This window comes from Trichosurus vulpecula, chromosome 8, assembly GCF_011100635.1.
Source record: "Trichosurus vulpecula isolate mTriVul1 chromosome 8, mTriVul1.pri, whole genome shotgun sequence".
Taxonomy (NCBI): domain Eukaryota; kingdom Metazoa; phylum Chordata; class Mammalia; order Diprotodontia; family Phalangeridae; genus Trichosurus; species Trichosurus vulpecula.
In genome coordinates this window covers 209791768-209807423 of record NC_050580.1, presented here as the reverse complement: position 1 = coordinate 209807423, position 15656 = coordinate 209791768, and the positions used below count along the sequence as shown (strand labels likewise).

The following is a 15656-nucleotide window of genomic DNA, read 5'->3' as shown; positions in this document are numbered from 1 at the left end:
TCAGACTTCTATGACAAACTCTGTGAAACGGTAGTCACTTCCCCCAAGGGTTTTCTCTCCCCACCCCCACAAGCCCCCCAGCAACAGCTCTTCCTCTCATCACTGAGAATCAGCTACATGATACAATTTCTACTTGAAGGGAAGGTTAACAGATTAGCTACTCCGCTTTTGGTCGAGAGCACAGACATCTAGATGAGAGATGAGATGAGAGTCTGATATTCCCCTAACCCACCCCTTTTACCTCTCCTACGTCCTATTCAGTAAGGTATACCCGGAGCAGTTAAGGTAGCGCACCAGGCCCGGGGCCAGGCACTATTAAGCATTTCACTGTCTCATTTCATACTCACAACCCTGTGAGGTGGGGGCTACGGGTTAATGCTATTTTACAGTTGATGAAAATAAGGCAAGCAGAGGTTAAGTGACTTGCTCAAAGTCACACACAGCTAGTAAATGAGGCCAAATTTGAATTCAGGTCTTCCTGATTCAAGGATCAGTGTTTTGTCCACTGTCCCTCCAGCTGTTCCTACACCACCTGATGCACTACACCACAAGGCACAGTCTCTCTTTGCCCTGGAATGACAGGTCTTTTACTACGGAAAGGGAATCTAATCTAGTCTTGTCCTTCTGCCTCCATCTCCATAGGAGCATAGTATACATAAATTCAGTACTAAAGATCCTGGCTTTCTATACCATTTTGGTGGTTAGCAGCAGTAATCTGATTACAAGCCATTTTAGCATTTTCCTTAATGATTCCTTGGGAGTCTACATCAGCAGCAGGGTAAACTTCAACTCATCCTAAAAACATGTATTTTATAGCAAAAACACATTTGCCATCTTAACATTTAGTCATTTAAATAAAATCATTTTGCATGATAACAAAAGACCTACCATGAATACAACTCTTTGCCTTATTAACTAGTATTTATACAGTGCTTTACATATATCATCTCACACGATCCTTTCAACTCTGAAGTAGATGCTTTCATCACCACCAATTTATAGATGAAGAAACTAAGGCTGAGAAGTTAAGCGAATTAATATAAAGAGCTTTGTGAACTTTAAAATGCTATATAAATGCTAGCTACTATTAAGTAACTTGACAAAAGTCACACAGCCAGTTAAGTTTTATGACAGTTCAGGTCTTCAGGACTCCAAGTCCAGTGCCCTATCCACTTAGACACCCAGCTGCCCATCAATTAGGTTTGGTAATATGATGAGGCCAACAGAATAATACTATTGGGCTTTTAAAGAAATATTTTCAAATAAAACTTTGTAAGAAATGGGAGGAGTTTTGTTTCCACAGAACTGAAGGTGTACTTCTCCTCCCCTCCCCCACCCCAGCTTTAGTAGAAACCAGGCCTCAGGTCAGTCAGGTGAAAGGTCAGAGGCTTGTATGGGAGACATTTGAGGAGGCAGTCAGGGTGAATTAGAGAGGCCAAACTGGTTGAACCAGTTCTTGGTCAAGAGTCCAGGCCCACTGATTTGCATAATTTGCATATGTTAAAGAGGGAAGGTAGGCGAAATAAAGATTAATCCTAAACTCAGACAAGGAAAATCTAATTAACTTCACTTCTGCTTCTGTATCCTTATTATCCTACCTATATAAACTGCATAACCTAGGAAAACTATGCAAAAAGTAAAGAATGTAAACTAACCATAACTCAAGCAGGAGGGGAGGTGATGGTTACTGCCACTCCTGCAGCTGTATCAGTGTGGGTGTTCCCCGTAAGCACTACACCCACTCTCTTCAGGAATGTAATAAAATGCCTTCCTCTGCCCACTCTGGTCCTGAGTTCTTTGGGTGAGAATGGGTAAATCACATGGATCTTCCCAAGGTCATGCTACCAGGAAAGCAATGAGCTGCAGAAGCACGTCTCCAGCTAACTTCCTGACCCTGCCTTGGGGAGTCCTGTGATCCCCACTGTGGTGTTAAAAGGGCTACCACTCGGGATTTCCCTGGGGAACCCTGTGGTCTGCACAGGCTTCTTAAGGGGACATCACTTGGGTCTTCTAGCCCTGTCTCAGGAGCCTTGTGATCTTACTGCCGTTCTAAGGGGTCATCACTTGGGTCCTCCTCAGGGTCTGACCCTAGGAAGCCCTGTGATCCCCACAGATTAAGGGGGGCTACCACTTGGTATTCCTCTGGGAGTCCTGTGGTCTGCACAGCCTTCCTTTGGGATTATCACGGGGTTCTTCCTCAGGACTTTGGCCCTGCCTAGGAAGTCCAGTGATCCCACTTTATATTACAACAACACTCCCAATAAACACCAACCAATTCCCCCATTTGCTCAAGCACTGGAGCTGAGTAATGATTCCTTTAGGCAAAACCTTCTAGATTGGCTAATAGCTGAAGAAGATCACCATAACTGTTCTGAGGGATGATGAGAAAAGCTAAAAACAGCCTAGATCTCCTTTTTCTAAAATGTCTGGCCATTCTCATAATGGCCTATACTCTTAAAAAATCCCTCTGCACAAGGCTTCATGCAGTCTACAAAACAAAATGACAAAGTTTAATTGTGGCCTGCCCAAGACTGAACTCAGTTTGGGGCAGATAAGCTGACATTATGCAAAGCCCAAACAGATCAGCCTAGTTGTGATTTAGGTCTAGTTGTGATTTAATAATTTAATAAAGTTTGACAATTCCAAAGGTATCATTTAAATACAATTTAAACAGCCTATTTCACATTTTTAAATTACTTCCAAATATTCCTAGTCTTTGCAGAACTTCAGTTTTCAAACTATGCATTCTGACAGTATTTCCAACTTACCAAAGTCTGCTGTTCAATAAACATTTGAGTGCCTACTATGTGCCAGGCACTGTCCTAAAAAAGAGGACAAAGACAGTCCTTGCCCTCAAGGAGCTTAAAATCTAATGGGGGAGACAACGTGCAAACAAATATATACAAAGGAAGCTAATACAAGATAAATAGGAAATAATTAACAGAGGGAAGGCACTGGAATAAAGAGGAGGTTGGTGGTTTGTTTTTTTTTAAAGCATCTCTAGCCTTGTTTGTCATTCCTGAGGATCTACTGATCTTCACATTAGCCACCCGGGCAGATGAGTTTCCTGTAAGAGATGGGATTTAAGTCTCCATTAAGTAATTACTGTTCAAAAATTCATAAATCACAACGTTCAGATCAAGAAAGCAGCTAATTCTAATAGTACAAATGTGTATCACACAATAAGTCTCATTCTTCAAATCAACAACACTTGTGTACAATGATTTCCAAAATCAGAGAGGCAAGAAAATTATAAACAAAGCACAAGTCTCATGGATTTAAGACATTAACACAAAATTTATTACTAGTGTAATCCAGTTTTATGCATCTCCAAATCAGTTATATCAAAAAACATTCTACTTATCAATACTGGCATTCTATACTGGATGCACTAAAAAACCAGTATAGAGTAGTCATCACTTTTGTGCTCAGAGGTATGTAGGTACGGCACCAGCAGTTAAACATTCACAGCACAGATCAACTATGCTTTGAATAATTATTGTCCCCACTTAAACGAACTCAACATAAATCCAAATTTTAATAATAGCTGCTACTTCATTCCAATGACTTCTCCACATTCACAAGAATATCAAAATCTGTGAAATTAAGCTTGAAAGTATTACACATTTCAAAACTAGTTCCAATTCAGAAGAAAGAAGCATTTCTCCAAGTAGACTTCACAGCTTAACTGGTCTGGCAATCTCCTCTCATCTCAATGAGGTCTAAAAGCTTCCTTAAAACTTTCATTCACTTTCTAAAATCCTGAGCGTTTTCTCTCTCCTGGCTTTTTTTTTTAAGTTGGCCTTTATAGGAGATTAAATAGCTGAACAAAAAAATGAGCACCTTGTATTGTCCCTATTTGAATGAAGAGTCACTCATTCTATTTCCTGCTGATTATTTCTTTTTCTTCCTAATACTATTAATTTCTTAACCTTACACTTTTCTTTCAAATTGCTTTCAGACCTAATTTCTCTTTCATCCCACTCGATATCTTTTGTTAACAGTTTTCTTATGCATCTATCTCAAATTGATTGTAAGCTGCTTTTTAGGTGATCAGAGCTGAACTCTTCAGATTTATTTGCAGTTTCTCGTTTTGTCACATACAACTTTGACAATTTGATTTCTTACTTAAGAACTTGCAAATGCACTGTATGTTCTAATTCCTTTAAGGTGACTTTCCTTCTAATTATCAGGCAATTAAATTCTGCCACATCATTGTGAAGCTCATAGTGGTTAGAGTAATAAACCCATTCAGTAATAAGTTTAGCTAAAGAAACTTCAAAACATTTTCCCCCCTCTTTTTTCCACTGGAGAAGAACTTTTAAATTGGCTTCAGCTCTGTGAAGAATCAGTCTCCTCCTTACCAAAGAGATAACACAGAGTCACAGAAAAGACATTTCTGTTGCTAGCAACATTCATCACACACACACACACACACACACACACACACACACACACACACGACGTTGAATGCACTCAATTTAAACACTTAAATGATCCCTTTTTTACCAAATTCATTTTGTCCAAGGATTTGAACATTTCATCTCTCTAGTGGATGAGATGCCAAGGCTGATTGTTCCTGGAAGTCACGTTCATTTGCTCCACTGCTTATTCTAAGGTTCCCAACTTTTCCCATTAGATGACATCACCTGCACAGTAGAGAATCTGTTTTCAAATCTCACTAACCAACAGAAGCCTGGGACCTGCTCCATTCCTTTAACAAGGAACATTTTTTTTTTTAAAGCTTGTCATTCCTAAGGATTTGCTGGTCTTCCTACTAGCTGCTCAGACAGATGAGTTCATTGCCCAATTCTGGCCAAGCACTCAAAATGAACATCAGGATCTCTGATCAAACATTTGGGGGCTGGGGGTGATTTGGGATGCTTGTGCTCTCCCAAACAACAAACTCCTTTATTACCTATGGAAGCCACTTCATAGGCCTTTATACTCTAAATACAAAACAGCCCAACTGACACTAAAACAACCCAAATCCTGAAGAAAGTATCAAACATAACACTTTTAGCAAGTTGAGATCTATTGACATAGCCGAGAATTTACAGTGAAGCTGGGAGCAATTAAAGTCAGACTCATAGACTGGGCTACTAGTCTCAGGTGCTATATACTGTCCAGATTTGCTGCCTAATGCTAAGAGGATAAGTAAGGTAAGCTTTCCAGTTCTTCTTCCCAGGGTTAGACTCTGGTTAGACTTCTGGTGTGGCTAAAACTGGTTTGTTTGGTCCTAGACCAGATAAAGCTATTAAAGCAAAGGCTTATACCTGCACACATTAAGGCTTACCATATACAATATATGGTGGCCACCAAAAAAGATATGAAAAGGCATGCATAAATTGCTTTTACTGTGTCTGATAAACCTGACCTTTCATTCCAAAAGGTTAGATCCTGTGAACTTAATCAGGTAAGTTGCAAGGCTGGGGCAGTTCTATTCTGAAAAATGTCCTAGGAAGGGTTTAAAAAGTCTCTCATCTTTTAAAGACATCAAAAGAATATAAAAAGCTTTCAAAGTAAGAATTGGAAGGAGAATACCTTGGAATACAAAATGGCATACCTTATCAAGTAAGACACCCTGAAAACTAGGATAGACCAAACAGAAATCAATGACTCCATAAGACAATAAGAAACATTAAAAACAAAATAAAGACTGTAAAAATAGGAGAAAATGGGGGGGGGGGGAAGGTTAAGGAAAAGAAATTAATAATCATTGGACTCCCCGAAAATGTATGATTAAAAAAAAAACCTTGACACTTGACACTATATTTCAAGTAGTAAGAAATGAAAACTGCCCACATCTACTAGAACCAGACAGAAAAATGAAAATGCACATCAAAAGAATCTACTGTTCTGCTACTGAAAAAACACCAAAGGGAAAAGTTCCAGGAATGGCACAGCCAAAATTCAGAACGTTACAGAGAAAATATTACGAAGTATCCAGAAAAAGGAAATTCAAACACCAAGGAACCAGTCAGTATCACACAAGAACTGACAACTTCTGCTATAAATGAAGAGCTCCTAGAATACAATGTTTTCCAAAAGGCAAAGGACATAGGCTCACAGCAAACAGTAACTTAACTGGCAAAGTATAATCCTACCAAGGGAAAAAAAAGAACCTTTTGAAATACAAACAAGAATCCAGAGAAACATAGAAATGTAAAATTGAGCAAATGGAAGCAATTACATGATATAGTGTTAACATTATAAAAGAAATAACTGTCCCTTCAGAACCTTAAAGTCCTCAAAGGGTATTAAGAGAGTTAAGAGAAAAACAGAAGCCATGTAGGGTAAGTTGGTTCTGTTCTGAGGTTTTTAAGAGGGAAAAGAAAAGAACTAGATCATAAGAGGATGCCTTAGAATGCTTCTTAAGACAACTGGGGAACAGCTAACAAATTATGCTATGTGAATTTAATGGGTTATTATCATGACGTAAGAAATGACAAAAGAGATGATTTCAGAGAAATCTTGAGTAGAATAAAGTGGATGCAGAGTGATTTTGCAAGGATAACAACAATGTAAAGAAAAACAACTTTAAAATACTTAAGAATTGATCAATGCAGTGACCAATTATGTCTTTAGAAGACCTACTATTAAGCATATTACCTATCTCCTAATACAAGAATGAAGACAGACAACAGGTGGAGAAAAGCATACATTTTGACATTGGCCACTGTGCAAATTCATCTGCTTAATGCAGCTTATTTGCACATTTCCCCCCTTTCTTTCTCTCAGTTTCCAATGGAGGTATTGGGGTGTAGGGTGTGTTCAGCAAAGTCTAGTACCTCTAGTGTAAGGGCTGCCAAGCCTTTCCAGGGCTGCTTTCCACCTCTGGTGTCCACCTGATCCACTTAACTCTCACCGGAGGCTCCAAGAAGGTGTAGCATGCACAGCGGCCACACTCGGGTAAACCAGTTCAGCAGATGGGCTAAACCTGGTTGAGGGTAACTGAGGAGGTCTCAAATCCATCAGTGAGTTAGGAGAGTATCTACTCCAAGCATGTGAAGACTTCCCCAGTGAAATGGGTAGACGAAAATAATTTGTTCCAACAGTCATAAAGGTAGCAGAAGCAGGTGCTGGGGAGTGCTTAGAGCTTGGTTAGACATTAAAGATGCAAAGGTCATCCACTGCCACTGCCACAAGACTGTGAGGACTCTAGAAAAGGGAGATCGATGACTTCATGCAACTCTGCGCCTCACTTAAATCCAATTTATGCACTAGTAAAAAGGCATCACCCATACCAATTTTACCTATCTCAAAGTCCTGTGGCGACACACAAGTGACAAAGCAGCATACATTAGGAGCTGCAGTCACAACCCTGCAGGCAATCCTTTTAGGTACCCTAAAAACTGTCTGCTCACCCAAACCTGGTCTGGTTACTGAGGCAGGCCAGGATATCTCATCCTGAAGTCAAAACACAAAAGTACAAAAACTTCCTCCCTGTCCCCTTTTCAAAAGGGCAGAAGAATGAGACTCCAATGAAATAAACGTGAAATTAGAAGAAGCTTCTGCTCATGAACTTTACAAGAGGACACATCCAAGGCTAAAAGAGAGTCTTGGCCAGCTCTGGAAATTATGATGAATGATACAAAAGCATCAAACATTCATCATCTTTAATTCAAATGAACTTATTAATGAAGCCTTTTTCAGATTCTGGGTCCAAGTCCTAGCTGTCACTTTCACAGTTGCATAACTGTTGGCAAAGCACTTCACTTACCCTTTGAGAATGCATTCTCATTGGAGAAATGGGTATAATTGCATTTACACTGCCTAACGAACAAGGTAAGAGTGAAAAATCAGAGACAAAGACAAAAGTATTTTGTAATCTTTACAAAAAGTCCTGTATAAATAGGGAGTTAAATATTTATAAACAGATTCTCCAAAAATGAGTTGTAACTTTCAATTGATATATGACCACCTCTCTGCTTTCCATTAAAAATTATATTAAAAAAAAGTTGCCCAAATAATCTTATTGCCTTTGGACATTTCCTTATAGTAGATCAGGTAATGATGTTGATCATTTTCCTAGATTTTTTTTCCCAAGTATTTGACAAAATATCTAATAATAAAATGAAAAAAAGATTGAGGAAGAAGGTGGACTAGACCACACAATTTGATAAATTCAGAACTGGCTGAATTTTTCAGCCAAACCCCCAAAATAATTATTAATGATTTGATATGAACTTGCAATGAGGTCACCAACTCTTGAACAATTTTATGAATGACATGAATAAAAGCACAGATAGCCTTATTTATCAGACTCATAGATCACACAAAACTGACAGCTGAATCACTGAATATCAGGGTTAGGATTCAAAATCATAGTTATTAACAAGATCAACTAGGTAGCAAAGGGCTAAAAATTGTGTACCCTTTGACCCAGCAATACAACTACTAGGTCTGTATCCCTAACAGATTAAAAAAAAAAAGGGAAGGGGGAAGAGACCTATTTGCACAAATAGCTGTTTTAGTGGTGGCAAAGCACTGAAATTAAGGGGATGCCCATCAATTTGGGAAATACCTGAACAAGCTGAGGTATATAATTGTAATTGAATATTACGGTGCTCTAAGAAATGACACACTGGCTGATTTCAGAAAAACATGTGAAGACTTACATGAACCGATGCAAATTTAAGTGAACAGAACTAGAACGCTGCACACAGTAACAATACTGGTATGAGGGTCAACTGTGAATGACTTGGCAGTTTTCAGCAATACAATGATCTAGGACAACCCCAAAGGATTCATAATGAAAAATGCTATCCACCTTCAGAAAAATAACTGATGAAGTATGAATGTAGATTGAAGCATACTGTTTTTCACTTTTTTTTTTGGTCTGTATTCTTTCTCAATGTGACTAATATAGAAATAAGTTTTGCATGATCGCACATGTATAATCTATATCAAATTGCTTACCGTCTCATGGAGGGAGGGAGAGAATTTTGGAACTCAAAAACAATGTTAAAAATGTTAAAAACTGTTTTTACATGCAATTGGGAAAAATATTATTTAAAAAACACAATATATACTAAAAAAAAATTAACCAACAAAACAATTTAGTATTGCCTAAAAAATGGGAGTCAGTGGAATAAATCAGGTACATTAAATCCAGAAGCAAAGGAATGTAATGGAATAGAGTTTGATAAACCCAATGACTACAAACACTGGGGTAAGAACTCATCTTTCATTAAGAACTACTGGAAAAAAAACAGAAAACAGTCTGGCAGAAAACATGCTTAGGCCAATGTCACACCATATTGCCATAACAAGCCCCAAATCAATAAAAATAAATTTCAAACAAATTAATCAGAAGAACAGGGAAGGAAATATATTTTGCAGCTATGGTTAGAGACAGACCAAACCAGGGCAAAATAGGATCACAGGAAACAGAATTTTAATTACATAAAGTGGAAAAGCTTCTGCATTAAAAAAAACTCCACAATACAGTAAGAATTAGAAAAGAAACTTACTTGGTATATGATTAACTGATAAAGGTTGGTTATCCAAGATACATCAGGAACTGGAAATAGATACATGGTTCAAAAGAAAAAAAGCAAGTCATAAAAATGCAAGTCTGAACAACTCAGAATCCATCAGATTGACAAAGATGACAAAGGACAATGACAACTGTTGCAGGGGCTATAGGATAAATACACTAATGCACTGGTGATGGAGATGTGAATTTGTCCACCTATTCTGGAGAGCAATTTGGAAGCTACTAAACTATACATATTCCTTTGACTCACAGATGCAACTACTAGGCTTAAAACCTCAGAAGAGATTGGACATTTATCCCTTCCCTCATCTAATTTGTCTAGACCTCAACATCTTGACTCATGGTCACTCATGCAAGTCCCTCTTCGCAGAATCAAAACAAACTCTCAGTCTTGATTAACCTTGTATTGTTGCTACTCAAAACCCAACATGATAACAATATACTGATAACAGTTTATTTAGGATGGAACACTCTCATCTGACAATCTACTAAGTTAGTAAGAATCAAAGGCTTAACAAAAAGTCTGAAATAAACCATGGGGAGCAAACTAGAAAACATATCTGGTAATGGCAGACTGATGAGTTAGCATTTATTCAAAACTGTTGAATTTTTAATCATATATTATTAGGTTGTAAAATAACATTACATTAGCAAATACTGAAAACAATAAATTATTAAAGATGAAAACTGTCAAGAATACAATTTCCAGATGACCTAAATACATTTCCTTTTGTGCGTTTTAACAAAGGACTTCAGATTATATGCTTGCTAATTTTGCCTTTGTCATATCTGATCTAACAGGGAAGGTATTCATTATAACATCGTAATTCCTCCCCAAGAGCTTATTCTAAACATTTGTAATTTTTAGATGATACAGAATGATATCTAAAGATAACCAGGGCAGTCTCACTTTAAAAAATGCAAGCTCAAAAATATGAAAGCTCTCCAAAATAAAATGCATGAACCACAATTTTTCATAAACACACACAAACTAAATATCCTGGTTTACCTTTTCCAATATGTTGACAAAATGATTTTAAGACCCCAACCATTGATATATCACAGCCCCTTTTAAGGAGTACTAAAATCTTACACACATTCTTCAGGATTATTACTAAGCTTTCATTCTTCAAAAAGATGCCATCTCATTAACCAAATTAGCTCAGTTTTGAATGTTCTACCTGCATCAAAATGAAAAAGGATAAAGAAAATTTGCCACTTCAGTTGATTGCTGAATTTTCACATTTATAAAGAACTACAATCTGTGTAACAGACCCAAAACTGCATTGTGTAGGTGGAAAATACTGTGAGGCAGAAATAGACCATGGAAAATAAAATGTTCTAGAAGAGATGAGTTGTTAAAGCGGCTCTACATTTATCTTGTTACAAAAATATGCAAGCTTACTTTTAGTATATCTGCATCACTGTTCCTTCATGACATCATATTAGAATATTTTAGTCCTTTTCCATTAACTACCTAACAACAATTTTTGTGTGACTACTAAGAAAATATCTATAATGACAGTAGACAATTATTTGGTAACACAACTAAGGCAATCTGTAATTGACATTTAGTTGCCCCTTCTTTTCATTTCACATCAGAATACCAACCACCAAATAGGCTAATTTACATATGCCCATATTTGGACAGAGCACAAGGCCTGGGGGAAACACAGCCTCAGACACTTACTAGTTGTGTGAACCTGGGAAAGTCACTTAACTCTGCCTGTTTCCTCTCATCAGTAAAATGAGCTGGAGAAGGCAATGGCAATCTACTCCACTATCTTTACCAAGAAAACCCCTAATGGGGTCACAAACAGCGGACACAACTTAACAAGAAATATTTAAGCACACTGCACAAACAACATTAGCAAAATGAGGCAAACAGCACCTGCCCTTATTCTCCACACACACAAAAAAGGTGGTAGCACCTACAATACTTATTTTCATACTTGCAAACTTTTTAAAAACATCAATTATTAAACCGCTTATTGGGATCCAGACACACTTGAGCCTCTACTTTTACCTTTATTTTTATTGCAGAATTCCTAAATTTTAAACCCTTACTCGCATGGTTGACTCTTTTAGACTGTCAAACACAAGTATCATTTGACATAACCTGTTTACTTTATGATTTTCCTATCAAATCAAATACTCCATTTAACTGGGACATAAACAAAGTCTGTCTTCCTTTAAGGATACAAAAACAAAGTCTGCATTTGTTTAAGGTAGTACAGCATTTCTTCCATTTTTTTACTGACAAAAAAAGTAAACAATTTCTTATGAATGAAGCACATCAAGGATAGCAAGTCAAAAACTTTCTAGAGAGCAAAGAATCCATTACCTTTTATGTGTTACAGTCAATTACAAAGAGTAAATTAAACAGAAGACAAGGAAAGCATAAAACTCCCAAGAGTTTACAAAAAGCCATGATTAGTTAAGAAACTGGAAACAGCACCCATGATTTATATTCAGAGAATTCTCCAATAAACTATTTACACTGAGTTAAGGCCGCTACTTTTAAAAATAATCTGAAGTGATCAAAGATAATGATGGAAGAACAGCTATGCTACAGGACATGGAGGAGTTCAATATGTAAATGATTCCCTATTCCAGTTTCCAAATCTATTTAGAAAGCTTTTGATGAAAAATATGTCTAGGTAAAAATACACATTTTAAAATTCTGAACTTCCATATTTCATTATCATTACCAGTTCAGACAGGAGGCCCCCAGAAGTATGTATATAGCCTTATAGAAAGCAAGAAAAGGCTTGTTGTAGAGATATTTGTATAAGAAACCCTCAATTACCCAAATTAAGAGAGGCAAGGATAACAACACGGATAAGTTCTAAAATAATCCAAATATGTCATTTTAACTAATAATTTTAACTTCAATTGTTTCTGCTACCAAATGCAAAGTTAGTAGAAAAAAAATTTTTAAGTCATCTTCTATCCCTATTCACTTTCTACGAGAATTCAACTAAATTACCTCATCACAGATGCCAGCCTCTAGCAAAGCAAAATCTTTCTAGATAAGCTTCAAGCTCCTCCCCTCTCAAGCATTAGGGCTCAATCCTCAGTTCCCCACAGTTTAATTGTCGGAGGCGGTTAAGTATACTTGCGGTATCTCCAAAGTAGAACGTAAGCTCCTAGAGAATAGGGGCTGTTTCCTAGCAGATGTGCACTTAATAAATGTTTGTTAAATGGCACGGACCTCTGCACAGAAACAAAGACCATTTAGCAGCAAACAGGCTAGCCAGAACCCCAAAGGGCAGTAAGCGCTGTATTTCTCTTAACAGTTCCTCACACGCATGCACTACAAGTTCGATTCCCAGACAAGGATTTGGTCTTCGGATTTTCCCCTCAGCAATTCTACCCCGATTTACCTTTTTATGTTGTAGGTGTGACAAGTCCAGTCAAGAAAGCAACAGCCACCGCAATAAGCTGCTCAATGTGACCTCTGCTTCAAATAAAGTCTAAGAAATTCCCACTTTCTGCAGGCAATGTCAAAAGTGCAAAACGGTAACGTCTGACACCCGGAACCCCCTTGGGGAGAAATTTCCAGCCAACAGGTCGGATTCAAACCCGTTTGCAAATGAGGGTTCACAAGGGCTGAAATGAGCCTTTATTAAATGAATCCTTACCTCACCTGGGGCCTGCGAATGACATCACAATCCATCTCCTGATGTCACACACTCATACGCGCGCACGCACACACAACACACTCACGCCTTTATCACCGCCTGAGGTCAAAAATCCTAAGAAAACTATACTCAGGTAAACCGGGGGTGTGGGGAGGGGAGAAAGGGGGTAACCCTATGGAAGGTTATGGAAAGGGGAGAAGGGAAGAGAAAGCTGGCAAGGACAAGGGCCAGCTCACCTCCCCAGATCTGCAAGGGCTAGTCCAACGGCATGCTAAATTTGGGGGGCCGGGACCCTAGGTTCGCTGTGCTCCGGGCCAGCCACCGGAAGACCTCCCCAAAAGGAGGGCCCTACTCACCCCCTAAGAGCGCGTCTGAGCCACGCAGGGCAGCCCCTGCTCTCCGGCCTAGCCGGGTCCTGGACTAGCTCTTTCCCCCCACCCCTCCCCCACACGTTCACGTTCACGTCCGCGGGGGTTGCGGACGCTCCCCCAGCAGCGGCTGCGCGTGCGGCCGGGGGAGAAGCGAGGGCACAGGGCGGGGGAGGAGGGGGAGGAGAAGGGCTCCCACCCGGGAGAGGGAGAAAGGGCGGGCGGCCAGCCGCTTCCTCCTCCCCGCCCAGCCCCGAGGAAGGTGGAGGCGGGAAGAGCGCTCACGGCAAGGGGACCCCCGGAACCGCGCGCACCCCCTCTAACCGCGGCCCCCTCAACTCCATGACCTTCCTCCCTTACCTAGAGGCGGTAGAAACCGGGAAGTAGGAGGCGGTGGCGGCGGCGACGGCGGCGTCCGAAGGCCTCCTCCCCCTACCCCCCCATCCGGACTCCACTGCGAGCGAGCGCCCGGCGCTGCTTGAGAAAGCCCGAAGCTCGCCCCCGAAACCCAGTTGTTTGGCTAAAATCCCGTGGCGTCATGCGTCGGGCCAATCGGCTGCAAGGGAGGAGGCGTGGCCTCGGAGCTGGGAAGCCGCAGCGCCCCCTGCCGGGGTTCCCTTTCAGCTGCCTGAGAGCTTCCAGGGCGGGCGGGGGGAGCCCGAGAGGGGAGAACGTGGAAAAGTTTGCTTTCTCGTTTTAACTCGGGCCACCCCCACCCGCACCCCGTGAAAGGGACTCTCTCCAAAGGAAGAAGAAAGCAGATGCAAAACCTGTGCAGAAGTTATGGATTCCATTTTTATTCAGCTTGAATCGTGACTGCATAGACGGAGGAGGGGGAGGAAGAAGTATTTTTGTTGCCATGTCCAATCCCACCTAAAGATGACTGTGAACTCTCAGGCAGCCTTCCGGGGATGATCAGCGGGGGAGGCTCTTTGAAGCCTCCTGTTCTTCCGCCAAAAAAAAAAAATCACAGAATCAGGGGATCGCTTCTTTAGTCCTGGATAACAGCGGGTGGCAGTTAGTCCATAAAACACGTTGTAAGCTCCTATGTGCAGTGTGTGCTGGGCGTCAAAGAAGGGCAAGGCTCGGCGTCAGCCCCAGGCACAAGGGGCAGGACTCTAAGCCCGGGCTGGGGAGCCTCGGGCCCGCGGCCACATCCCCACCCTTGCTCTAAGCAAAGTCATTTAACCTTTCCCTGCCTCAACTCTGTAAAATGGGGATAATAAGATCTGATAAAAAAACGTTCGGAAAGCCCCCTGCGAACCTTTAAAGCTCCGAATCAACGCTATTATTTTGGTGTCACTAGCTTGTGGCTACATACATTAATTTCTTCGTTGCGCTCCTCATCGTGGGGGCCCCCCACCCCAAAAGTGAATGTGTGTGTAATGAGAGAAAGGTAGATTTTGGCCTGGAGCTGCTGGGGGCCTAGAGGAATGAGGGAGTCTAAGTCAGAGCTCAAACTACAGCGACCTGGAATAGGTGAGCTCTCCGTGGTGGGTCGACTGGATGGGGTATGTTATCTTGGCCTAATGGATTGAGAGAGAAATGATCGTTCCAGTTTAATGAAGGCAGAAGGTCATCGAAGAAGGTATTTTTGTGTGTACTTGGAGTGAGGAAGACCTGAGTTCAAATCCTCCTTTAGAGCTTGTCAGTTTTGTGACCACAGGCAAGTGACCAAATCTCTCTGACCCTCAGGAATTTCTCTTAAGACTATAAACTTTAGGTGGGTTGAAATGAATGGAAGGAGTCCCTACACCCTAAAATCTTGGAATTCTAACTTAATTTCCCCCCCCCCCCGTTATCCGTGTTAAGTGACTCATCCAGGGTCACCCAGGCTAATAAACGTCTGAGGCTGAACAACTCTGGGGTATTAGCACTTCATCTTATGGATGAGGAAATTGAAGCAAACAGAACAGTTAGTGTTTTGACATCAGATCTTCCTGACTTCAGGTCTAGCAGCACTCTGTCCACTGTGCCCATCTAAGCTGCTTCCCAAGAAATAGCTCCAGGCAGTGAGTTAATTAACACTTAACAATCAAGGAGATCTTGTTTAGGTCCTATTGGCACCTACCGACTCTGACTTTGAGTGAGTCATTTCATGAGATTTCATAGTCTTCCAAACAATTCAAGTGCTCTAAGGTG

The 15656-nt window shown here is 40.4% G+C and overlaps 1 protein-coding gene across 1 annotated transcript in view; it reads right to left on the bottom strand.

Moving 5' to 3' along the window:
* The window catches only part of FBXO34 (F-box protein 34), a 31531-nt gene extending 17475 nt beyond the window's left edge, over positions 1-14056 (bottom strand). Inside the window, exon 1 of the mRNA XM_036734983.1 lies at positions 13875-14056. The gene's annotated coding sequence lies outside the window, so the exon portion shown is untranslated. The remainder of the gene's footprint in view (positions 1-13874) is intronic.
* Positions 14057-15656: the final 1600 nt, after the last annotated feature.